The following is a 27,982-nucleotide window of genomic DNA, read 5'->3' as shown; positions in this document are numbered from 1 at the left end:
CAAGCTCCTCTGGTGCCATCCTGCTTTGCCCGTGAGTTGCAGCTGCATCGAGGACAGAGCCCTGTGCACCCCCTCAGCCCCCGGGCACCTGCACACGAGGCAGAGACGTCATCCATGACCCATCCGTGCTCTGCTACTGGACTGGACTGGGATGGAATTAAATGTGCGCCTTTCATGGAGCCTCGTGGCGTCTGTACCAGCTCTGCCACTATTTAAAATATTTGAGGAGATTTTATATATCTCTTTCAAGTACTTTGTTGGCCTTTTATGCGAGTCTTTCCCCAGATGGCGCTCATTAAAATGATAGTGGTTCTAAAAAATGCTGGTGGTCTGCTGTTACCATATGAGTGAGTGCAAAACATGAGGACACGCTTTAAGTGGGAAGTTTGTCTCGTTTCAGAATGATTTTGGGCCTGTTCGCACTCAAACGTTAAATACATTTGCATCGGTTTGTTTCCTCACCCTGCGTGGACACCTGCCTGCCACGACAGTTCATAATAAAAAAGGCCCCTATGTTCCTCATTCCTAAAATTTCTAACATTTAAAAAGGCGTAAGTTTTAACGTAATTTTGTTATGCTGCAAATGCTCTAATACTTCATAGGGCCCAATCACAAGAGTAAAAAGTTTGTTTGCAAAGGGCATGTGATCGAAGCCACGTAATGTAGACTTAAATATACCAGGCTGGTGAATACGCAGTGATTTATTAAAAGTTATTCGCCGGCAGAACACCGCAGCCATGCTGAGGTGCTGGAGATCGGACAGAGGCTTGAACGCTGCTAAATACAGCGCGTCGAGGGCTGATCTAATAAACAGCCCGTATACTAGCACGAGATTTACTTCACATCGTGCATCGTCGATATATGCTAGAATAAGGCTTCTCGTGGAATACTTGCAACTTGCCCAGCCATAGTTAGGCTGGGACGGAATTATAACCTGTCAGAAGGCACATAACACTGTTTAATCTACATGAAGCCCTGAGGAAGTCGCGGGTGTCTAGTACCGAGCGACAAAGCATGTGTTGGCTGGAGTCACAACAAGAAAATCAATAAATTACTCATATTTTATATGTATTTGCATTGAAATTCAAGTTATTGACTTGTCATAATCATTGTGAATGTGTGCCATGGCTTGATTCAAATTTTGGACAGATCTGCTGATCTGAATGGTGAGATTTTGGATGTTTACCTCCTCCCTGGGCACCTAAAGTGATAATTGTGCTACCAGAAACTTACCGTAAATAGTGAGCGCCATCTCCACCCAGGGTACAATCATTCCAACAAGTATTCACTATTCTCAGGGCTCTTCTTAACTACCAGTGACCTTTAAATACATTTCAACGAACAGCTGATGCTGTATAACAAGTACTTTCCAGTCTCTTTGTGACCTGGCCCCATTAATGGGGGGGCTGCAGCGTCTGCCGCCCCTCCTGCTCCCGTGTCCAGACCCACATATGTATTCCTAGATCAGGCCTCACCTCTGATTTTCCTTCTATTGAATCAATATAAATATATAGGTTATTTAGATGCCATGAAAGACACTTTTGACGAAGCTTCCAATTTAGAATTTACGGTTCTGCAGTATTCTCTCTGAATTTCATTTTTAAAGAAGTATAATCATGTGCCTTTATTTTTGTCAATTCATGTACACAGAATAAGGATTGGACACCAATGTGCCTTCTTCAGAATAAAGTTCAATTTTTGTGTCAAAAATTGTGTTTTTTTGCAAATCGCAAACCTCAATTATCTCTCAGACACATTTAGCGATTCCCAATGGGGTCTCAAATGACCTGCCGCATCAAGATTAATTGGAAATGGGCTACAATCACATAGATGGTGAGCTGCTGGGAACAGCAGACCTCCATGTCTGTGTTTTCTTTTTAAATAAAGCAACTTTTTTTTCAAATGCAGCCTGTTTTCCTTAAAGGAAAATGTGATGGGTTTAAAAGATAAAAATGTAAAGTTTCCTTTTCATTATTTAGGGTCAGGCAGTGGTCTGTGAGACCACTGCCTGCTCTTGAAAAATTATTTTGATGCCAAATATAAAGAGGAAGGCGTCCCCTGGAGACCCCATCCTTTTTGCGATGGACTTACTACCAATTTGAAATTAGTGGTAGCTGCGATTGATTTGCGACCGCATTTACGGTCACAAAACAATCGTACATCCCCCTGCCACTCACTATTAGAAATGGACGCCCTTGGCACGCCCCTTCCTGATAACAACTTGCAAGCCCTTTTTTGGGGGAATTGGTTTCCGACTCGCAAAATTGGAGTTGTACGTGCTACAACCTTTTTTAACAGTCATCCCGATTTTTCCATTTGTGATTCCTAAAAATGATCGTACATCTGACCCTTAGCCTACTGGGCAATGCAGTGTCCGCAGACAAAGCAGGCCAGCGGTGCTGCCTCAAAGCCCTCAATGGAGGGTGGGGGAGGGGGATGTTGGACCTCCTTCAGATCTAACTCAGCAGCAACTGCACCTATAAAGTGGAGGGGGGTTCATCCTACATGGAGAGACCTCTGACAAAATTCGTCTTATTTAGGATTTGTATCTAGTTAAGGATGGTCCCTATGTATTGCTTTTGAATATGCTTTAAAAAGGCCAAGGAAGTGCAGACCTGTGGCTTCCCTCGGTAAGAATGCAAGGGCAGATATTCTCACCCTATCAGGAGTGACTGAGGCTGGGAGCTGTCCTGTCATTTGTCCTGTTGTGAGCAGGGATGGATCTCCTTCAGGGATTGGTCCAACCCAACAGGCTAGTCTGAGGCAGCGGATAATCGCATCAGCAAGAATGAGACACTGCATCTGTGTTCAGAAGGATGTAAAGGTTTCAGACAGGTCTGATAAAACACATTTCCTTTTTCGTAAATTGGTAAATAAACTTTGTTCTATTTAACGTTAGATATATTAGGTGTTCAGACTTTTATCAAAGTGATCAGATTTTATTACGTGTGAAGTTTTTTGTGGGCCTTAATTTTTGTCATTGTTATGGTCACAGTGATTTGGGATGGTCTGTTGAATATCATCGCATTCATTTTGTGCAAAATTTTAAATCGGTTGTGAAGTTTTAGTTTTTAACAGCAGCAGAGGAGCTGCTGTTTTTCTGTTCTCTTTGTACTTCATTCAAATAAATTTGTATCCTTTGTGGTTGTTGATTCGGAAGTCTTCCACGTTTGGGAGGTTTTGTGGCTTGTGACTGTCTCGTGTTTTGGGGCATTATTTTCAGTTAATGCTGCTGCTGGGGAGTTCTAACAAGTGGCTGTGGTAATATCCTTCTTTTCTTTCCATTATTATTATTGATGTCACTAATGGAATTGTCATTGGTACTGTAGAATGTTATACATGTAATGGAGAATGTTGTTGTGAACCTGAGTTCTAGATCAGAGAAACGGTTGGAGCTGATCTGATCTAGACGCTTTGGTTTGTGCTCCAGTGGGTCCTTGGATTTAACTTAAATAAATCCTATTTTAAACTTTACATTGCCTCCTCCGCATCTTTACAGTGGCATTGGTCCTTCTGCCTCTTTCGTGCCCCCTGTGTGAAGGAACAGACAAATGCAATACCCAAAGATCTTCACAGTTCAAGAGCTTTATATGTCCTTGGAGTTGCTGGTAAATACGGTTTATTTTTGGTATTTCAATGACTGCCACTTTAATGCATGGACTATTGACTTAAATGCATGCCAAATGTATTTTGTTGCCCTTCTTAGAACACTGCTTATTAGCATCTGGGCGCGGATCGTCCTCACCCTGGGTTTAGTTAATCTATTTACCAACCAGGTCTAGTTCACAGAAATCGAGCATCAGGGTCAGACTGGAATGAATTCCCAAAGCAGCCTTAGCAAATTGTGTCAGGCCAGCCCTGTACCTTGCGTCCTGAGGGAGCACAGCAATCGAGCCCGGCCACTACCAGGACGGTTGGGGGGAGTTGGGGGGAGTTCTTTCTCCGAGAAAGTTTTGGGAAAAATTGTAGAAATGGTGCATCCTACAACACATTTTCCATTATATCTTTAATTGTATTAGCTTTTAAAGCATAGTAAATTATGGGCTTACAAAGCACCAGGATACAACGATCTTTGTTATGGCTCTTCAATGGTTTTCTCACTATCGCCCACCAGCAGTGCCACTCATCCCTCCATACTCCTCTCTCACATGGTTTTAATTTGTTTTATAGAGCTTCTCATCCTTGAGTTTGGTGGTGGAGCACTGTACATCAAGCACACATAGAGACATTCTCTAAGTCAGTCTACAGAAACTGAGGTCCCATACTTATACTAAGAAAGGGGGTTGGACATACTCTGGGGACCCACCTATGGGAGGGTCAGGGAAGAGGGGTGGTTACACCCATTCCCTTTGTCCACTTTCACACCAGAGCAGGGGCCCCTGCAACCGGTTTGAACTGGTATATGCACAGGGACACCAAGTGTGCCCCCAGCACTGTTTGAAAAGCATTCACTGAATGCACCCACCCAGCCCCAATACACTAAAGCCTGTCTGGGGAGGTGGTTACATCTCCCTGTGAAAGGAAACCTATTGTCCAGGCCTCCCCTGCTGGAGTTTTGTCCAGCAGCAGGAGGTCAGACCCGTGTCTGTGGCTGCAGCATCCATTTTGTAATGTCAGAGCTCTTTTAAACTATTACCGGTTAGGTCAGTGTGTACATGTCTCTCCCTCTAGCAGGGTGGAATTCTAACCCCGCCGCCAGGACTGGCGGGGGGTAGGATTCCAAAGTTTTTGACCCCAAATACGACATGTTTCCATGCAGCAATTCCAAAGTTAGCGTTTACCGCAAGGTTATAATGCACTTAAGAGTATATGGTCTGGCTGCATCACAGGCCAGCTTCAGAGTATTGAAGAATGGTAGAATGTTACTGAATATTCCTACAAATACAGAGATCGTTAAAATGTTTGAGGTGATGCTAAAGAAAGAGAAAGGAGCAGACTGTGGCTACATGTATAAATATGCAGATCCTAAAACTTTAAAAGAAAAGTCAGGTTGAATATTTTAAGGGGTATGGCTGAGATGGGTTGTAGGATTAGAAAGATCATAAAACTGCCATATTTTAGCTATTAAGCCCCTATTTGAGAAGCTCAGGGCTCTTTGGAATGGACAAAAGACGTTTTGGCACTACCATTGAAAGAGGCTGGTATATTGATATGGAAACAATTACTCAAGAATGTGCACTATGAACATAGAAACTGAATGCAGCAATCAAATATAATTAAAAGTTTAGAAATGGTGGCTGTCAGGACACAGTAATATCAGATGGACTTTCCTGTTTCTACTCACTGCTTCAAGGCTTTCCTAGTAGATATATGTACTTTCTTGAAAGTCACATGTTGTGAGAGTTACATTTATGGGAGGTTGTTACGTTACATAATGTTTAGCCACTCCACTGTGCACTTAATCAATTATACAGCAAAGAAGAAGGACTTATATTAAAACATGGTATTTGAGAACAACAATTCTTCAAGATCAGGAGTTTAGAGAACATTTGAGAGAGGACTTACAATTAACAGAAACTCAAACTTTAGTATGAGAATGAGTGATATGAAATGAACGTTCTAGTGAGAGGGATGCCTATGGGTAGAGTCTTTGGAGTGTATGCATATTCAGGAAAGGATATAAGTAACTCTGAGAGGGAGAAGAGGTGTGGCGCCACAGCCAGGGCGACGGACGCTGGACATTGGGGATCACGGTTCGATCCCTGGCTTTCGGGACAGGGGTCTGCCCAGCACCATGCAACTCTGGGCAATAGCTCACTTAATCTTCCCAACGGCCCAGCACCAAGATACCCCTTTGAGGTTGATTTGTGGGCTATATAAGTATTGGAATTACATAGATCGCCCACCTTGTTGGTGTCTGAATCTCAGACTTCCTTACACAGGTTTGGAAAAAAAGCATGTGCATTGTACTGGCAAAGACTACGTAAAGAGAAAATACATCTGGCATAATTGTAGCTTGAATACTACAAAGAGACCCATTGAAGCCCATTAAGGAGAGTGGTTGATGAATTAGGAGTGCATCATCCCTACTAGCATGCCAATTATAGTGTATTCGACAGATATCTCTGAACGCATTCTGCTTGGTTGCCTGTGAGTGGTAGTTTTAATAGACAGAGCATGGCACTGACATTACAGCTCTAGGGTGGTCTTCTCCAAACTTTTTGCCTGCATCCCACCATTTTTCTTATCTTATTTGTGCTGGATTTAGGACACAGTGAATTTTACCATTGCTTAACAGTGCTAAAGCATTTGTGCTCCCTCCTCTAAACATGGTACTATTGGTAAATCCCAATTAACATATTTAATGTACTTATATGTCCAAGTAAAGTGCACTACATGTGTCCTGGGCCTGTAAACTAATTTCTACTAGTGGGCCTGCTGCACTGTGGGAAGGTGGATGATTACTAGGTGCAGGTGGGTACCTGCAACTAATAATAACACCACAAACACAAATAAGGTCCAGTCAAGTACTCAATAAATTAATCATTGTTCAAATGTGGTAGCTTAGCTGGGAGCAGACAAGCTTATCTTAGGAGACAGGCTTGTGAAGAATTGAAAAACACCAATACAGTAAATAAGTAAGACACAACACACAATAATAATACAACACACATTTATCCAAATAGGAAACATAATTAATTATTAAAATGATACAAAAATGACACAAATTTAGTGTAATGACCCTGAGATGTACATTTCAAAAACTTAAATGTAAAAGTGTGCTTTTTAGTGCTTAAAAGTGCCAACGAGAGACATCTGGTTGCTCCTGACTGGGACCGAGTCAAAATTTAAGGCTGACCGCAATGGAGTGCAACTCAGCTATGATCTGTGGTTGGGGCTGGTCAAAATGTGACCATCGCACGTAGTCATTTTTCTGTTCTTTTTCTGTCGAATTCGAGCGGGTCCCAAAGACAAGCTGGATTTTGAGTCAACAATGGCCGCTTGCTTCAGTGTGAGGCCTTGGTGAAGTCCTAGAAGTCTTGGAGCTCAAGGATCTTCAGTGGGACGAATCTGAAATTCAGACTGGGTCACGGTTCGACGATGCAAAGTTCTCCTTTTGATGAAGCCCAGTGTGCAGCAAGTGCAGTCCTGAAGAGTGCAGTCTTCTAGGTGCAGACCAGAGGTTTAACAGGACAGTCACTCTTCTTCTTGTTTCTTCCAGGTAGGGATCTTAGTTGCTGGGCAGTTCTTCATATTTATCCAGGTTTCTGAGCGGGTATTACACAGGAGTACCGCTGAACAATGGGGTACAGGGTGCCACCCTCTGTGATGCCTGTTTGATTGGAATTGTGGCACATTCTTTTTCCATAAAGCACTTGTTCGACAAAAAATAATATGGAAAAAAAATCTCTGCTGAAGATTCAGGTCTTGCTAACCCTCCCCACCCCCCCATCCTCCCCCACAGGCGAGGCTAGCTTTCCCAAACACTCCCCTTCCACTCCCTCTACTAATTCAATTTGAAAAGCTCCTGTCTTTCTGGGGGTGTAGGAAATGGGGGTGGGCTTTGTTCCTGCACTGCCTGTCTCTTCCTATGAAGACCAGTCTGGCAACCCAGTCCCCTTCCTGCCGTTTGCTCTGCAGCTGCAGATCTTGTCCCACCAGATGTATCTTTGTTTCCTTTCAGGCAACTTCGTTCCTCATCAAAGCAGTTTGGCTCGGCCTGCAAAAGCTGCACAGTCAGGAGAGACTGTTCCTAAGCTGCATTCGGCCACATCAGAAAAGCAAGTTCTTTAATGTATTTTCGGTCATAGTTATAAGAAATCAAACCTAGGCAAATTGTTGGATTTATTCTATTATGTTAACACTTTGAAGTATTATTTTCTCTCAGTCCTCTCAATAGTTGGATTTTATTAATGTTAAAAAAGCCTTCACATGTTAGCCTATGGGGCTACTGTACTACAATGGGGAAAAACACAATCGTTTCCTCACCAGGGCATATAAAACACCTTCTATAATGTCTCTGCGTACATGGCAACCAACCCTTGGGTACCTAGTGTAGACCTTAGGGGTGAATTATATGTATTTAATACTTTAGAAGTTCCCTTAATTCCAAGGTCTGATTTCTAAAATAGATTTATTTCAAAAGCAGCCTGCAAGGCAGGGCTGGCTTTAAAAATGACAGCTGGCAAAACTGCATGCTCATTTAAGTGCAATAAATCTGATGGGCCTCTAAACCTATATGTGTTATCATATACTAGGGGCTTATAGGTAGACTGTAATAACAATAGTATTGATACCTCATTACCATATACCTTTAAACACAGCACTGGCCCTGGGCCTAGTTGGTAGGGCCCAGGGCACAATCAGAGTCATTAAGCACCAGTATCAAGGAAATAAAGTGTGGGGCACTGAAGAAAGTGCAGGTTTTTCACACACCCACCCTCCCACATAAGTAGCCCCTTATCCATGTCTCAGGCCTGCTACTGCAGAGCCTGTGTGTGCAGTTTTACACTGCCATGTTGTCCTGAGAAGTAAACCTTCTTGGTGGGCTTAAACCTTCCCTTTTTAAATCACCCCTAAGGTATGCCCTGCATAACCCACAGAGTGCAGTGTATTTAGAAGGCAGGACATGTACGTTTAAGTTTTACTTGTCCTGGTAGTGAAAAACACCCACGTTTTTGTTTTGCACTACTGCAAGACCTATCTCTTCCACAGTCTAACATTTGGATTACTTTATTACACCTTTTAAGTGTAATATCCAGTTCTGAAAAGAGATAGGCTTTTCAGGTTTAGTGCCATTGGACTCACAATTCAAAAGCACAGGGGAGATTATGTGGCCTATGGGCTAGGGCGGTCGATCTCAAATCTGGGGAACCAGGTTCGAGTCTCGGGAATGATGCTCAGCATCCTGGGATTCAGGGCATATCACTTAATCTCCCAGTGCCTAACAAAAACAAGCATTGGCATAGATAATAGGTATCGCTTTTGGGAACTTATAAGTAGTTAGTTATGCAACCGGTCCCAAAGGCGAGACCTATTGGCTATGCCAATGCTTTTTGTTATATCTGGGCATGTTGAGAGGCTAGGGGACTGGGTCTCGATGTTGGGTTGGGAGCACAGCAATGACCTACTCAGTTTGAATGGCGGCACTTGAGCCTTGTGTCCATAAAGCTGGGGCAGGAGACATGGCTTGATCTGGAATTAAACAAGGGCAGGCTACAATCACAAGAAGAAACAAGTATTTGGTAACAGCTTTGCTGCTGCTCATCCAATCAGAAAATTAAATACAGGATTACGGATGTCTCTCTTGACGGAGGGTGGCGTGCCGAATATCCTGTTTGTGGCCTGGGCTCCCACTGAAAAATTCACTTATCCCTACGTTATCAGTTTTACCACAGGTGTTGTACAAAATAACATCTCTTCACACCGCATACATGCAGCGATTAAGGGAATGTGAGCTGCAGAGGGAGGAGCAGTAAGCAGAGTGGGAGCACCTCCAGGTGCGGGGGCAGCATGGTTATCCGGGCAGCGGGGTGGAAGTTGATCCGAAGTCACTGCGGTGTCTGCGCGTCTGCGGTGGCATAAGCATATGTATGAAGCACCATGACCTACAGTGATGTCATTGTCTTCAGAGACACGATGTCTGCAGTGTCTGTGGCAGTATCAATGTCTGCTGTGTCAGCGTTTATATGACAGCTTGTCCTGTAGAGACATAGGGGTATGTTGTGACTTTAGTACCTACAGTTTTGTCATCCCTTTTTGCAGTACCTTCAGTATGAACAGAGATATAAGTGTATGTAGCGTCATTACAGTCTATAGTGACGTCACTTACACTGTCATCGCTGCCTGCAGTGTCTGTAGCAGTATCATGAGCATTTGTATGGACGCCTTACATGCAGTCATCACATTACGTTTCCGGTGACTTCCTTGTAGATAGTGATGAGCCTGTCTGTAGTGGCATCACTTCCTGTAGTAGCATAACTCTCTTCAGTGACGTCATCGCCTAAAGTAATGTTATTGCATGAAGTGTGCTATCACAGATGGCAATGGCACAGCTGTCTCTCACAGGGTTAATATCTTCATAGGCACTATTTTGTAGTGGTATCATCGTCAACAGTGGCAACACTGTCTGCTCGGACATCTCTTGTGACCAGGAAATCACTGTGTTGCACGAAGACATCCGTCCGTTGTAACATGTAACAAGCTGTAGTGACATCATGGCCACCAGTGTCCTCAGGGCCTCCAGTAACATCAGTGTGCTTAGGGGTTAGGGGAGCAACATCACTCATTGAAATATTATAGAATCAACAGGTAATAGCAATCCCTGCAGAGATGTTACCCTCAGATCAAAATAGTTAAAAATAAAAACACAAAACGGGAAGGCCAGAGGCTGCAAGCAAAGCAGAGTGGGAGAAGGTGTCTGAGGAACGGGGGACCTATGGGAGAGAGGGCGTTAAAAAGTACAATTAAAACAAGTGCGCGCCCCTCGGGTTGAAGGTAAAAAAAAAGACCTGGAGAGGAGAAGGCAGCAGAGGGAGGGGAGAGAAGAGGGGGCCTGCGTCTGTTTCACTTGCGGGAGAAAGCAAGAACCATCTGTTTGCAAGTTAATTACAAACAGATGGTTTGAAAGCTCGCTCCCGCAAGGAAATCGCCAAACGTGCACGTGTTGCCATTCAAAGCAATGCAATGCGTGCACATTTTTGACAGCAAAACTGAATCGATTTCTATGGTCTTTTCCTATGCAGCGCACACACGCTGCGTAGGCGAGACCTAGTGAATGTGTCCTTGTGTAACATAAATGCTTCTCATGTAAAGCAGTCTGATACCTAATACCTTCGGGTCAAGTTTGCATTATATAGAACTTATGGTAAAGTTGGATATTAAATTACAGCTTAGCAAATGACACTTTAGGAAAGTTGGAATTTACTTACTTTAGCTATTTAGTGTCTTCTGCATGCCTCTGTAATACATGTCTAGGGTGACACTGGCTTCCTGCATTCCCTTAAGACAGCAACATACAAAGGAATGGTAGCTGTGACAGAGTGGCCATCAGCATGTTGATGACTCATCCTGAGCTGGGTGGGAGGAGGAACTGACACACCTGAAAGGGCTATGTCCTTTCTCCAGACAAAGGTATGCAGTCCTCCCTGTAGTGAGTCGGGAGATGGAGTAGGAAGGGTGGACCTCTGGGTACCTCAAAGCTTCATTTGGAGTCTCCCAACCTTGGCATAACTGGGTAGAACTGGGTAGAAGTGCTAGACCCCTGGAAATACACTTTTAGTACACTTCTGGGCCTGTGGCCACTCTGCCAGGCAGAAGAGGAACTTCTGTGCTGCTAAAGGACTGGCACTCTTCCAATTCTGCTGTTTGCTGTACTATTGCCTTGCTGTGTTGCTCTGCTGCTCACCTCTCTCTGCCTGGGCGAGAAGGACTGGACTTGCATCACTTGACCCCAGAGTGACTTCAAAGGCTTGCTGGCTTGCCTTCTGTCACCTAAGTCTCAGGGACACAAAAGAAGTATAACTCTGCTTTCTCAACCCTTGGGCTCATCTGCTTATGAGTCTCTCCTGCCAAGAACCCAGTCCTGGGACCTTGTAAGTGGACCTAGGAGATTGCGCCAGTTAAATCAACACATCCTCTGCTGTGACAGTAGAACTGCCACATCACCACTGGTGCTGGAATTGTATCGGAGCATCGCACTTGGACCCGCCGCATAACACTCAGAACCACCGCATCAGAACCAATGCATCACTGCCAACGTGTGGAGAAGATTCACACATCGACTCTAAAGCATGGAGAAACAAGGTGCATCATCTATGGTAGCATAGCACTCCAGAACCAAAGCTTTTCTCATGGACCCGTTGAATCACCATTGATGTATGGAAAAATTCTCCTAACTGCATTGTGATCACTGACGCATTGCTCAGCTGCACCTCACATCTGTAGACACAGATCTAGGATCAAGGTCCTGCTGTTCAGTGGGCCTGAGTGGGTCCCTCCATTGCTCTCAGACTGAACTTTTGACTTTAACCTAGTCCAACGAAACCAATTAACTCTTTAGGCACTATTTGCTTCTGAGTGCTATTTTTTCATTTTTATTTCAAATTCATATCTTGACTTCACTTTGAATTTTTGTCCTCTTAGTCTTTTCTAATTTATAAAATCATACTTTATTTTTTTCTAAACTGTTGTGGATCATTTGTGGTGTTTTCACTGTTTTACTGTTTCAGTGTTACACAAATACTTTATATATTGCCTCTTAAGTTACGCCTGACTGTTCTGGGCCCAGCTACCAGAGGGGAGCACAGGATAATTTAGGCTGTGCTGTAACTTACCCTGACTAGGACTTTGGTTCCTGCCTGGACAGAGTTCATTGTCTGTCAACCAGAAACCCAATTTCTAACAAAATGGCATCCAGGATGGAGATTACTGGGGTAAGTTATTCATCAACCTCCGGGATGGTATTCAATACTGCAGTCTGCCCAGCAAGGATGATTTGTAAAATTGCAAGTGCCTCTTCTCACATCATTACTGGTGCCATAGGTACAGGGGTGATCTTCCTGATGCAAAAGGGACCCAAGGTTGTTTACAAACTAGGTGTTGCATAGGGACTGTGTTACTGTTGGTGGAGGCAGATACTGGGAGAGTAAATAGACCAATATTGCCCTGCCACTCCACTACGAGGGGCTGGTGAATGATGCAGCCTCAGAGTCTGTAGTAGTTCTGGCATCCTTGCGAGCCCCTTCACCCTCTGTACCACTGGGACCTTCTGCCACCACGAGGGGCTGGTGAATGTTGCCGCCTCAGAGCCTGTAGAAGTTCTGGCATCCTTGTGAGCACCCTCACTCTCTGTAACACTGGGACCTTCTGTATCATGCCCAGCTCCTACTCAAATGATCCCCAAGTGGTTGGCTGTCTCCTTCACATGCTCCTGAAGTCACTGAAATGTCAAAAGGATTATCATGCATGTTGTTTTTATAAATTCTAGATCAGAAATAAATGTTGCTTTTTGTTTAAAATGGTTTATACATTGTAATACATATACAAAACATGTTCTCAATTAGATGTTTGAGAATCGCAAATGTTTATTTATATTAGACTTGTCTATGCCCTTGTAACACAATATATAAATATACATTTTTTAACTTTTGTCCTTCTTCATCAATAAATACATCCACATTTTGGCCTTCCTTTGCTGAACCTGATTTTTGGGGCAATTCGCCCCTGCAAACCAGTGCTAGGTAATTGCACTCTCTATTTAACATATGATAAATTTCATCACATTAAAAGGAAGAGCACACACATTTTACCACAGTTAATCAGGGTTAAAGTGCACCAAGTCCTACAGCCAACAATAGGCTAGATGAATGGCTTGATCAAAGGCAAAGGTCCTATACCCAACTACCAGTATGGATAGCCGAAGGCCATACACTGTGACCATCTCTTACTCCAACCCAAACTTCACCCAGTGGAGTAGGTCCATTTGGAGGCTAAGCCCAGGTTCTCACCAAAAACCAGGACATTTGCTCTTTAGCTGCTGAACACAGCTATGAGTTTTGCAGAGATATTGGCTCACTGGAACTCAGCACAGGGCTCTGTGACCAGATTGAGGACACAACAGTGGGTGTAAAGTCTGGCAAGTGTGCAGATCCTGATTTTTGCTCCTGTGTGCATGGCCAAAGAAGAAGAATTAGTTGTATCCTCATGGGGCTGCAGATATTGTGTGAACTACTACTGTGCACCCCAAAGGCCAAGTACAGTAGGTTATGTCAACATTGTGTCTAGGCAAAGGTCAAATGTTGTGGTGACTGGTTTATTTTTAGATAAGAGTTGCACACAGGTCCTATAAACAACCCCTCTTTTGCACAGACAAAGCCAATGTGCAGTTGTTTATGACTATACAGATTATTGGTACACGACATTGCAGAACATCGTGCTCCAACCCCCATTATAAAGGCTGAAGGCCAAGCACAGTGGGTTAGATCCACATAGAGGCATGGTGAAGGACCTAGTTAATGAAAAAATATAAATAGTATTCATTCTAAAAAAGCAAACAATTCATATCTTCATTAGACTAACAATGTAATTTATTGTCATTGTCAACTAATTCATAAACGGAGGTCATCACAGAAACATGGGCAGACCAGGCAGCAGGCCCAGATTTCTGTATTGCTGTTCCACCAGGCTTCACAGTATTTAGACATGATAGAATGCATAAAAAAGGAGGTGGTCTTGCGCTGATCTATAGGGACACTTACAAATTCACCTTTGAGCCTATTTACTCCCAGGATTATGAGGTTTTGCTGTTCAATCTAAAAATAGCTAACTGATTCTCTTTTAAAGGATTGCTGCTTTATCACTCACCAGGGGCCAACAATGGGTTTCTCACCACTCTCATCCCATTTTTAGAATCCCGTGTCCTTGAAAATATCTTTAACATTGTGGGTGATTTTACCTTTCATCTTGAAGCAGTTACTGTTAACAACACTGCCTCTCTTTTAGACTTTATGAACATGGCAGATCTATCTCAAAAGGTTACGGGCCCTACGCATAGGGCCGGCCTTACCCTAGACAGAACTTTCACTAACAGTGAGTTAACTAATATTAAAACTATTCTACCATTAACCCGGACCAACCATTTTGTAGTTCTCTATGAGCTTACTATCCCCCTCACCCCTCAGACAAACACCTCCAACATGCCCATTTGATCTCACCGCAACTGGAAGCAGGTTGACAACAACATGTTCAGTTGCCATCTCTCCTGTTTCCAGACTAAACTAACTGAGAAAGCGGAACATGCCTCTGCTCAGTTCAACCATTGACTCATGTTGGTAGCCGGCAATGTAGCTCCTTACAAAAAAGCTTCAAGCATCAGGAAAGCTCCCGTCTGCTCCTCCATTCACTGAAGCCCTAAGATCTATGCAGAAGGCAGGAAAGATGCTGGAGACTGAACTATAATGAAAATGATCTCTCCGGTATAAAACTTTATTATCCGAATGCAAAGATCTGATCGCTACACCAAGCTAATCAAGGAACTTTTCCAGGTGGTAACTAAACAGACAACACTCTGATAAAAGTGATTAAGAACAGTTGCCAGCATTTTGCAACTCACTAGCCCAGAGTTTTCAAAATAAAATAAAGCAAATTTACACCACCTTTGTCAACAGGCCCAGATCTGAGGCACAAGTTTCAGTAGAACTGTGTCCCTCCAGCTTCCCAGTACTCACAGAACCCAGCCCAGTAACCAATGATGAGATAACAGCTTTTATCAATCAAGCCAAATCAGGTTCTCCCCATTACTCTTTTCTTCCTTTGATATTTAACAGGTTCCTTAGATTCACGGACCAAATCTAACTACCACTTTCAATTCCATGTTTTAGGAAAGAGTCTTTCCCTCCATCTGGAAAAAGGCATCAATCCTACCTCTCTTGAAAAACCCAGCCTTGACCCAGCCAAACTGGCCACTATAGACCTTTTCCGCATCTTTCACTCCCAGCCAAGATAGTGGAAAAAGTCATGAACGTCCAGCTAACAATCTACCTTCATGAAAATGATTATCTAGACGAGACCCAGTTTGGCTTCAGGGCAGGCCACTGCACTGAAACGACCCTAATAAAAGCTACTGATGAAATCAGGCCAGTTGTAGACAAAGTAGGTGTTGCTGCTTGACCTGATGGCTGCTTTCAACACGGTTGACCACAAACCTTTACTCAATCGTCTGAGCTCTCTTGGCATTGAGGATAATGGTCTAGCACTTGTCTCCTTATTCATATTTGGAAGAACACAATTGGTTGCCTTGGGCAGTTAGGAATCTCCATCCTTCACTCTCCCATGTGGGGTTCTTCAGGACTCATCAATGAGGCCTATCATTTTTAATATTTATGTATCAGAATTAGCAGTGCTAATTGGATCCTTCAGATTGGCAGTAACATCTTATGTGAATGACACTTAAATTGTCCTGTCGTTTCTAAAAACACCACACCTCTGGTTAAAAAATGTTGGGGTACTATGCTGGCAGTCAGCTCATGGATGTGCTTATACTGTCTCAAACTCAACTCAGGAAAAACTGAGATAATCCTCTTCGGCAACTACTCCCCAAGCTGGTTGCAGATGTGGTGGCCAGACGAATTGGGAGCAGTACCCACCCCAGTTCCCAAAGCAAAAGATCTGGGAGTTATAATCGATGAGAAACTGAATTTTGAGGTGCAGGTCAATGTTGTCTCTCCATCCAGCTTTTATCCACTCAAAGTTATCAAGACCATTATTGCAATGGGCTCTATCGTAGCATACCAGAGAAAAAGTTACGTAAGCTTCAGGTGATCCAGAACACCGCCGCAAGGCTTTTTTGTAGGGATCCCTAAGTTTCAATCAGTGGGGAAGCACCTTTTAAATATGCACTGGCTTCCAATTAGGAGTCACACAAACTTTAAAGCTTTATTTATCATATATAAGGCACTTCATGATACCGGGCCACAGTTCTTGAGGCACTAGTGCAGTGGAATTCTCCGAATCAGAAGGAGCAAAACTGATTCTCCTCCCCAGGTTTTGCAAATCCAACCGGGGCAGTAGAAGTTTCACTGTGGGGCCACAAAACTGTGGAATAGCTTTCCCATCTCCATATGACCATCCTGTCATTGATAGCCTTCAGGAAGGCTATTAAAACTTGGTTATTCAATAAATAGAGATCTCAGCTCACTCAGGAATGCTACCGCCAAGACAATGTTTGGTATTTGGGTGCTCTATGAATTGTAATAATTAATAACATGACATGTCACTTCTTCAAGAGGTTTCCAAAATAGACGTTGCAGGAAAAACAATTTCTAAGGCTAAAGACTGTTCTCCTAACACCTATAAATTTCGTTAACGAATACCAGCAAGCCAGGTCTGGTCTAATGTTAATGGATTAGTCAGACTATCACACTTGGTGATTGGTTTGAAACACCCTCCCAATTACAACTGATGTGATGTTCCTACACCTGTATTTTCTGGCTTTGGGAATATTAGCAAAAAATCAGTGCAGTCCATTCCCATCCTCATGCCCATATGTGTCCGCCTGCTAGGACACAGAGGGGCTTTGAACCCCCACCCACAGCACCCTGCTTCCCATGTACCCTGTCACTATCCCCACCATCTTCCTTCCATCGTCTTCTATGCACAGGTTCCCCATTTTCATTTACTATCTGCTCAAAGAAGGTGGTAAATGGGAGCAGTCATTAACATGGATGTGGGAAATAATTAATATTTATATATTTTATATATATATTATTTATATAAAAAAAAAGACAAAATAAATAAAAAAAAATAAAAAAGTAATCAGACCGGAATTATGGGCTTTCACAGTTACTCCTCATTACACCGGGATTAACTTCTAAATGTAATATACCTGTGTGATGTGTCTACAATGTGCTGGAGTTTAATGGATGCAAAGTGTGCACCCCATCATTAAAGTGGAACACACAGAATTATATTTAAGGCCAGATTGTTTTCAGATGGTAGGAATGGATAGAATGTTTTCCAGATGGAATAGCAACTCATGAAGCTGAAGGGCCTGCTCAAACTACTTCTTGGTGTACCTAACTCTTGCATGGATTTGTATTCATGTTTTCCTGTTTCTTTCTGTCTTGAACATACCTTTGAGTACTGCAATCTATAGATCTTGCATTCTGTGGTTGAGTACTGATTTGTGCTCACTAACAGCACTGTCATAATCTAGATATGACCCCCTTTAGACTCGGCCAGTTGAGTTTCTTTTGTTTATGTGAATCTTAGCTGATTTCCTGAATGTATTAGCCCTACATAAGCATTCCACACTAGTGATTTGGTACAGCACAGTATTAGAGGAACAGCTGAATCTGTCACTTTGTAGTTTTTCCTTGTGTATGCTGTTGTGATGTTGTGCGAAGTGTGCATATGGTGGCCAGCTAGACACCTCTTGATTTGCATCACATTGCTCCATAGGTCTGTTCAGATATACTATTTTTGTATTTTCTAACTTTGTGTACAAATGTGATGTTTTTCTTGTGGAGAGGCACTTAAACGATGACTGTCAACATCCATAGCAAACTGTTTACCAGAGCATAACCACATAAAGATGCAGTGTTCAACCTCAAGTTTGGTTTAAAGCTCCAATGATACCTTTGTTCAATTTGTCACCATGGGACAGTTGGAACTAGTCAGGAATGAGTGAGAAGTATACCCAAATATTCAAAAGGGCAAGCTCATCAGAACGCACATCCACATCTGGAACGTGTTCACAAAAGTGCTTACTGGAAAACAGATAGGACATAGAGAATAACACTATGTATTTTCCAGATTGTTGCATCATACCTGCCTTATGTACCTTGGACAATGCAACAGTCCTAAACTACCAACTACTAAGCATAAAAAGTTCATCCACTGGGCAAAAAATAATTATAGGTGGAAGCATCAGGAACCAGATTTTGTATAAAGGTGCACAACTTTGGTCTTCCAGCATGAGGATTACACTTTTAAATATACTGATGTACCAAATGAAAGGCGAAAATGCATCCGCAGCATTAGCAAAGGGAAGCTTTTAAAGGGATTGAGAATACATTCAGCTCAGAGCTAAATATTAAAAAAAAGGGGCTAAATCCCAGCACAATGGCAGTGAATAAATGAAAGGCACTAGTATGAGAACAAGCAAAGCAGAAAAGTAGATGCAGTGCAAACACAATCCGATCTTACTCTGAACCTTTGGAACACCTATACGTTAAAAAAAACTGAGTCACTCAAGAAATCACATGCAATTTCAGTGACGCTTTGGAAATGTAGTTTTAGGGCAGGGGGGAAATGGATTAAATAAATAAATAAAAGTTCACTAACGGATGCAGCCTCTCCTTCATCCTCTTCTCTTCTCCAGACAGCACGGAAGCACACAGGATCCCACGTTCTCCTGCCAATCACAAAGCTGTTGTCACCGGCATGACTGCAAAGAGAACAATTCATGGACAGAATGCAGAACAATGTCATACATTCTCCCCAGTACCGAGATCTGGGCCTAAATCCATTGTTTTTTTGCTCCACATGCCATTTCAGTTTGGACCCAGCCATATGCAAATCAGTGTTGACCCTGCACCAGATGGGAACAGTCCAGCCCAAACTGCCAGGCCAGGTCCTCCCTGTACTGGAAACAAGCATCCTAGGACCAGTTTCGGGGTTTCACCCCATATCAGCCAGGATAGCTTGACTCCAGTTGCATGGAGAGCACAGGGCCCAAGTCTGAGCATACCCCTCCCACTTGGGGTGTCAGATTCAAAAAGAACTATTGATGGACAGAATACAGAACAAATTCATACATTCATCCCAGTACAGAGATCTAGGCCTAAATCCATTGTTCTGTTGCTCCCCATGCCATTCCAGTTTGGACCTAGCCATATTCAAATCAGTGTTCACCCTGCACCCAATGGGAACAGTCCAACCTGAACTGCAAGGCCAGGTCCTCCCTGCACTGGAAACAAGCATGACAGCAGCATTGTGGTTGGTCTGAGTGCCCTGGTTCAGCGCTCAGACAGGGAGTGGGAGCCTGTGCATGCTTACCACCTGGCATTGCAAGAGAGCCGGGTGGAAAACATGCTAATTGTGCATGATGGTTTAGCCGGCCCAAGAAGGACAGCTAAACCGGCATGAGCACTTAAATGCGCATTATCCAACTCCTCCTCCCTCTCCCTGAGACACATAACCCAGCCTCGCCTTGCCCTAACCTAGCTCAGGTTTCTTCCAGAAAAATAAAATAATAATAACATTATGTTATTAATACTGCATTATCATTTCATTTTTTTTCTTTTACATTTAGTGGGGCGACACTTTTTACAAACTAAGACAGATCCAGCCCTAAACGAGTCTCATGAATGCGAAAGTCAAAAGGATGGTGCCCCTTTGTCCAATGATGAGAGCAGGAGTTGTGATGAAGGCCATTAGTAATTACAGTTCGACCCAACAGCTTAATTTTCCTAAATTATGTTCAGATGGTAGCATAACCTGACGCCTGCCTAATGAAATACTTGTGATGCAAAAAAGTTCTAGAAACAGTAAAACCTAACTATGGACAACCTGTTCTGAGTCTACCGAAGCAGTTTCGCGAACCTTGGATGGCACGCTACTACGCTGGCTGAGATTATGTTTGGAAAATTATAAATGGGGTGACACAGATGTCAATGTTACCACGAGATTTACGGTCCTAATATAGGATGATCAAAACTGTTTGACCAAATCGTCTTCAAAATCACTCTTCATCACAGATAAAATCGTGAATAAATTTGCAATAAGAGAAGAAACTGAACAATGCGAAATTATCTAGGATAGGAGATTGCATACACCTTTTTGCCCTGAAGAAGTACGCGAGGACGAAAAGCGTTGGCTATGGTTTTACTCTTTGTGAAGAAAGAAGTCACCAATAAAGAAACTGAGAATAATCCTGCTGAATTGCCTTTTGTCTGAACATGTGATTCAAGCGCATTAAATGAATGCTTAAGCTTAAATATGGTTTTCCTTTTTAAATTATTGTATATTACACTCATGAACCTAAACCAAGTGTGCTGGACTATTCTGCTGTTTTGATATTGAGAGATTTTTTTTATCTCAGGAGGCTTGGGGTATTGAGTCTCCGGGCCCGAGCACCGAGTAAAATGTTGGATACGTTTCCCCACAAAAAGATAAGTGCAATCTGTTTTGCCTCAATCCCCTAAAAATTAGCATTGCAGTTTCAGTTTTGCATTCAGGATTTACCCCAAAAAATATTACCAACCCTGCAACAAATACATTGAAAGCAGGCAGCAAGGCATAAAAAAGCTACAGCTGGGTGACCCACATTGTACTTGTAAAGGTGATTTTGAGAGTAGACAGGATAATCATCATTCCAAGATGGTTGTGAAGAACAGAACCACTGCAAAAGATTAATTCTATTGATCATGGAAACAAAAGTGCACAGCCTGCCTGAGGATGACAGGTCACTGGTTATCAAGTTTAAATGACAAAATAAGTGATACTATCCTGAACAAGCATTGATGATGCTCGATCAAGGCGGACTAGGGACTTTTTCAAGATAATACATTTGTCTGAAGTCTCAACATTTCAGCATGGGGCCAAGACTCAGGCTGTGTGATATTCAAAAGTGAAGAAGGAAATCCTCAAGAAAAGTCAAAGTCTTCAGTACAGCAGCTGCAGGCTTGTCATAATAAACCCTGCAGCATCTACACTGTGTCCTCTCAAACTACCTCTGCCACATCCACGCAGTCCCACAACAAAATCTAAAAGCAGATGATCTTAACCCTAGCTGCAATAAAAGTAAAGATTGGCCAATCAATCTTGGCACTGAAGTTCACTACTACTTTTTAGATGGATGTGCATGTGTCCAAGAGAAAAATACCAAAACTTAAAATGAAGCAAGCAGGCACTAGCTGAGGAGGGGTGGACAGCTACCCCATGTCTTATTCAGTGTACTGCGGAAGCAAACTATGAATGACTGTTGAACACACTAGTTAATGAAGATTGCTGCCTGAAAGTCCTGCTATCCATAGATATAGATAGCATATATATGTATTTTTATTATTACATTTTGAAAAACATGAGGCTGATGGAACAGCTGAAGCTATCTGCTAAGCCAAAATCAAAAAAGGAATTCACCAAACTTTTCCTGGAATGTTAGTTTGTAGACATTAAACATTAATGATACATATCCATGTCAGAAATATAAATTATCAGTTTAATCAGGAATGTCCAACTAAAGAATGTCTTATGAGTGTGTTTGTGTGCTCAGTATTTAATAGTGTTTGTCTCACTAACACTTTTTGTTGGATAATAAAATATTCTGTTCCCTTAATTTCAGATGGTCCTAAGATCCCTGCATGAGTGACTCCATCTCAAGAAAATGGAAGGAGAAAATCAAACTGAAGAAAACGAGTTTGTCGTTGTGGGTTTTGCGGGTTTTGTGGGTATGCCACAGCTGCAATCTTTTCTTTTTGCTACTTTGCTGGTAGTTTATCTGATAACTTTAATAGGAAATCTTCTTATCATGGCAATTGTTTATTTAAATATACATTTGCACACCCCTATGTACTTCTTCCTCACAAATTTGTCTTTCCTTGACATCAACTGTACAACAATTATCTTACCAAAGTTTTTGGCAAATTTCTTTCAGGAAAAAACGATATTTTCCTTCACTGAGTGCCTCCTACAAATTTATTTTTTCTTATCCATTGTGTCTACAGAACTCATTCTCCTTGCAACCATGGCTTATGATCGGTATGTGGCTGTCTGCAATCCCTTACGTTATATGACCATCATGAGCAAAGATGTCTGCATTCGTCTGGCAGTGGGAACCTGGATATTAGGCTTCAACGTCCCAATACTACATACTGTGCTACTGTCACGTCTTTCCTTCTGTTCATCTCACACCATCAACCACTTCTTCTGTGATGTGACAGCCCTCATGACGCTTTCTTGCAGCAGCACTAGATCGATAGAAACATCCAGCTACGTCCTTAGTTCGGTTATAGTTGCCTTGCCCTTTTTATTAGTAGTAGTATCTTACACCAACATCGTCATGGCCATTCTTAAAATAAAATCAATGCAGGGGAGTTGGAAGGCCTTCTCCACCTGCACCTCCCACCTCACTGTGGTTATTCTATTCTATGGGTCTCTGAGTTCTGCCTACATACGACCAACATCAACTTTTTCCATGAATGACAACAAACTGTTGTCTTTATCATATACTGCAATTACTCCATTGTGTAACCCTTTTATATATACCCTGAGAAATAAAGACTTTAAAAAAGCCCTCCAGAAAGAAAAGACAACAAAGTAGGACCCAAGTCACACATATATTTGTCACTCAGTTGTATTACAGAGCACAAAAACAGCACTCACGGTAAAGTACTAGTCACACTTCCATGGATTTAAATGATGAATTATGGGCCATGCTTAAGGGTGCAGTTTTGTTAGACCACAAAAAAGGATGGGGGTGCAATAATAAACATATGCATAATTAAGCCTGGAAAAGATAATCACACCCATAAATTGTTTTAGCATATATTTTGGATGTACAGGGTCCCAAATATTGTTGATCATAATACCCCAATCTTAAGGGTGGTCACTTCAAGGTGTGCCAAGGTCTATTGCCCATCCCAGGTACACACTAAAATGTGGCTTTAGTCAGACTGTCTTCATTGCTACCATGGATGATGTCCACATGACTCTGGACAGAGGAAACATGGCGACCCTGAATCTCCTGGTTTTCCCTGCAGCATCTGACATGATCTACCACCTATACTCATCCAACGCCTGCACAACATCAGAATTCAAGAAGATATATCTGCTCCATCCTAACTGGAACAGCCCGGTCTTTCACAATGGCACTGTACACTTCAAATGCCCACAGCCTTATCTGTGCAGGTCTGCAATGGTCTTCCAGTAGCCTAACCCTTTTCCATTTTATTTTGAAGGTTTTATATAGCGCTAGCTCCACCCAAGCGTATCAGAGCGCTTTACATAAAGGAAAAATACACAGTAAAGCAGCAACACAAGTTCCATATTAGGTTATATACAAGTTAGAGGAACCATTTAGAGAATTCAAAGTGTGAGGAGTACAGATCATATATGCAGAATGCCAATTACAGGAAACAAAATTGTCAAAATATATAGCTATTTTACAGTCTGCAAGGCGGACCCAGAAAGGCAGCAACACGAACGATGAAGGAAACAAATATACAGAGAGGAGAGCAGGGGGCTACATTCCCAAATATTTAGTGAGGAAGTGTAATTTGAGATTTCTTTTAAAGTTGGAATAGGAGGGGTTGCAGCGAAGGTCTTTGGGGAGGTTGTTACAGATGGTTGGGGCATTGCCAGAGAAGGCGCAGGATGGCGAGGAGCTATTTTTGAGGAGAGGGGGTATGAGGAGTTGAGAATTGGTGCTTCTCAGGGTTTGGGTGCTGCCCGCTTTTTTCAGTTTAGTTGATAGGTAGGATGGAGTCTTCCGATAGAGGGCTTTGTGTGTGATACAGGCAATTTTGAAGGAGGATCTACCTTCAATGGGGAGCCATTTGAGGGCCTTGAGGGCGGTTGAGATGTGTTCGAAACGCTTACAGTTGGTGGTGAGTCTGGCTGCGAGGTTAAGGATGGATTTGATTTGGGCAAGATGGATTTTGGGGGTACCAGAGGGAAGGGCATTTCCGTAGTCAATTTTGGAAAGGACCGATATCCTCCATACGATTAGCACGTTAGAAACAGAGCTGCGGGCACTGGATCTCCGTATGGTGACTGAGACTGGACCAGAATTGCATGCTGCCTTTAGAGAGACATTGTCGAGATATGAGGAGGAAGCTGCCAGGGAGGCTAAGTTCCGCGGTAAATATTGGCAAGCACGGAAATATTGCGAGGGAGATAGGCCTGGGAAGGTGCTTGCCACACTCACACAAACTCCACGAGCACATAATGTCATTCTTGAACTCACGGAGACTTACGGTGCCACAGTCAGGGACTCTGATGAGATACTCAACACATTTACGGCGCACTACAACTCGCTCTACACTTCCACCACTAGGTCTGACGTGTCCTATGCTGAATACCTCAATGATGTGGCGCTGTGCTGGCTCAGCGATGGGTACAGGGCGTTCCTGGCGGCACCTTTCGCACTGGACGAGGTCCGCGAGGCCATTATGTCCCTCAAGACCGGTAAGGCCCCGGGCCTCGATGGCATTCCTGCCGAGTTTTATAAAGCGTACATCGATATCATGGCCCCTGTTCTTAGGGAGGCATATTCGGAGTTGCTCCTGCTCTATGCGCGAAGTGGTGATCACCTCTCTCCTAAAGCCAGACAAGGATCCCAGCTCCTGCAATTCTTACCGCCCACTTTCCCTCTTAAACTGTGATGTTAAAATACTCGCTAAAGTACTGGCCACCCGACTGTCGCTGTTGATGACTAGAATTGTGTTGCCCGATCAGTCTGGTTTTGTGGCGGGCCAGTCCACTTCCCACAACCTCCGTACTCTGTTCTCTCTACTCCGCACAGTTCATCCCGATGTGCCTGTTGCAGCCGTTTTCCTTGATTCATCCAAAGCTTTCGACTCAGTCGAGTGGCCTTACCTGTTCTCGGTTCTGGCCAGCATGGGGTTCCCAGAATTGTTTATCTCCTGGGTCCGCCTACTCTACACTCGCCCCACGGCGAGGGTGTTGATTAATGGTCGCCTGTCGCAACCTATTGCAATCACCAGGGGCACGCGTCAGGGGTGCCCACTTTCTCCCCTGTTATTTGCCATAGCAGTTGAGCCTCTTGCCTGTCGCTTGCGTCAACTACACCGAGACGGGGCGGTGCAAGGCTTACAGCGTCAAATAGATGTGTCTCTATATGCAGACGACATCACGCTGTATGTCAAGCACCCTGAGACGCACCTCAATCCCTTACTCAGGGAATTTGTTACGTTCGGCGGGATGTCAGGTGTGCATATCAACTGGTCCAAGTCGCAATTCTTCCCCTTGACGGAAGCGGTGACTGACTTTCCTCTTGACTACCCACTGGAGTGGTGCCGATCCGATCTCCGGTACCTGGGGATTCGCATCTCCCGGGACAGGGACGAGACATTACGGTACAATTACGGAGTGGCAATAACCAAGCTGACCGCTTCTGTAGATCGCTGGATCACCCTGCCGCTTTCCATGGCTGGAAGGGCATCCCTCATAAAAATGGTAATCCTTCCCCTCTTCCTTTATCTCTTCCTCAACATTCCTTATTTCCCCGGTGCTTTTTTCTTCAAAACCCTGAGGATAGAGTTGCGCAGGCTTTTCTGGGAAGGCAGGAGCCCTCGGCTCAAATGGTCCACGCTGACCCTCCCCTATGACAAGGGAAGTTTCGATGTCCCTGATTTTGAGGCTTACTACCAGTGCGCGCAGGCACACTTCACCTACCACTGGATGGCTCCCACCCCTTTCATGCCGCATATTGCGGTGGAGGACTGGATAGTGCATCCTCTTCCACTCAATGGGTTGCTTCATTGCCCTGAATCATCCATAATCACGCCGAATACTTCGGTCTCATGCACATTGGACGCGTGGCGCCGGATAGCCAAGAGCTTGTCGTGTCACCTACCCTACTCGCCCAGATTGCCGCTCACTTATCATCCTAACCTCACCCTTTTGTGGGAACAAGGGTTCCGCAATCTTTGTGCCAGAATTCACATTACCTGTTGGGGTGACCTGTTCTCTGACGGTCATTTCAAATCGGCGGAACTTTTTTTTGTGACGCATAGCCACACTCCTCTTGAGCTTTTTTATTATATACGTCTGCGAGCGGGGATGAAAGACATTCTGCCCGACTTTCCCGATGAACCCGAGGTCCTGCCTCCGCTCCATTTCCTGTTGTGCTCACAAGATGGGGCCCACTTGGTCTCTGGCCTTTATCGCCAGCTCAGGGGCGCTGCTCCGATGCCAGAATCTAATGCTCGGACGCGCTGGTCTACCGAACTGGCCACTGACATCACTGACGAGCAATGGCACCATTGCTGTGCGCTCACCTCCCGCATCTCTGCTAGTAGCAGATTGAAAATCATCCATTATAAATTCCTACAACGGGTGTACTACACGCCGGCGAGGAAACGCAGATTTGGCCTGGCAGAGGTTGATCGCTGCGAGCGCTGTCGCGCCGAGCATGCAGACTTTCTGCATTTGGCATGGGAATGCCCCCAGGTGGCGTGCTACTGGCGGCAGGTGACAGGTGCCCTCGCGGAGATGACAGGAGAAGCGGTGCCCATGGATCCATTAGTGACACTACTTGGGTATACTTTGCAGATCCCCAAATCCTGCCGGAAATTCGATGATACCGCACTACTCTTGGCTAAGAGGCGTGTGGCATGCCGATGGGGCCGGTGCAGGGTGCCCAGGTTTAAGGACTGGCTAGAGGACTTGACCTACTGTCAAGAACAACATACCACATTCGCTGAGTTATTGCCCATCTCAAGTCGTCCCGACGACATCTGGGATCCACTAGTGAGCTATCTGCTCGCACGCTCCGATGATGCAGATTCGGATGTATGACATTACAACGCATGCTTTTACATCGCATGCCTTTACAACGCGGTTTTTACAACGAAAACCTTTACAACGCATAGCGGTTTGGGGTGCTGGATAGTGAATAGTTTAATTTACTATTCCAACTCCAGTCCCCGTGGACACTAGGGAAGGTGTGGGATAGTAAATTAAACTTATTCCCTATCCTAGAGCGCCCCCCAGCGCAATGCGTTGTAATGGTTTGCGTTGTAAAAGTTGCGTCGTAAAGGCACTGCGTGGTAAAAGTTGCGTTGTAAAGGATGTTTCCCGCAGATTCGCCTGGGGACCACCCTGTTACAGATTAACGTCCTGGTTTGAACTCTTGACCTGTCCATAGATCCCATTCACGCATTCGCATCTCCTTTTGGACGGTTATCGCCGGGACCTCTTACCCTCTGGCCATAGCGATTTTTACTTACTCTTCGGGCCCCACGAGGTACCCGACATCGTAGACCTCCCTCCTTATGTTGCCTATCACCCCCCCTCTATCATACAGGGATTCCCTACGCCATATCCGACACATACTAGCGCTCCTTCTGTTAGTTAACACTCCGTGACACCACCCGCATTGCTCTTTATGGTACTGATGGTTGAGTTTTGGGGCAGGTGCGCTGCGGCTGTGGTGCCGTACCCATCTCCACCTGCCCGGGTTGCCACACTAGCTCATTACCTATTCTCCTTCCGTGCGAACATGAACTGCCTCTTAGTTTCTGTACCGTTGGAGGTTTCTGTTAGCTGTTACGAAATTGAACAAAACATTTAAAAAACACTGTTCTGCTGCTGCTCATCCTTCTTTGCCCCACAACGCCGGCTGTGGTCATGTCCTTCTTCACACATGTGCTACGCCGCCGGGCCTCAGGGATGCCGGCCACAAGGCTGTGTTATGGTTACCTCATTATGCTGCCGGCCTCCGGGTTGTAGGCGCAAAAAGCTGTGTATTACGATTCATTTTGCACAATAAAGCAGTTTTGAACTAAAAAAAAAAAAA

This window comes from Lissotriton helveticus, chromosome 7 (genome assembly GCF_964261635.1).
Source record: "Lissotriton helveticus chromosome 7, aLisHel1.1, whole genome shotgun sequence".
In the NCBI taxonomy this organism is placed as follows: Eukaryota; Metazoa; Chordata; class Amphibia; order Caudata; family Salamandridae; genus Lissotriton; species Lissotriton helveticus.
The sequence above is the reverse complement of the archived record's forward strand: the minus strand, read 5'-3'. Positions refer to the sequence as shown.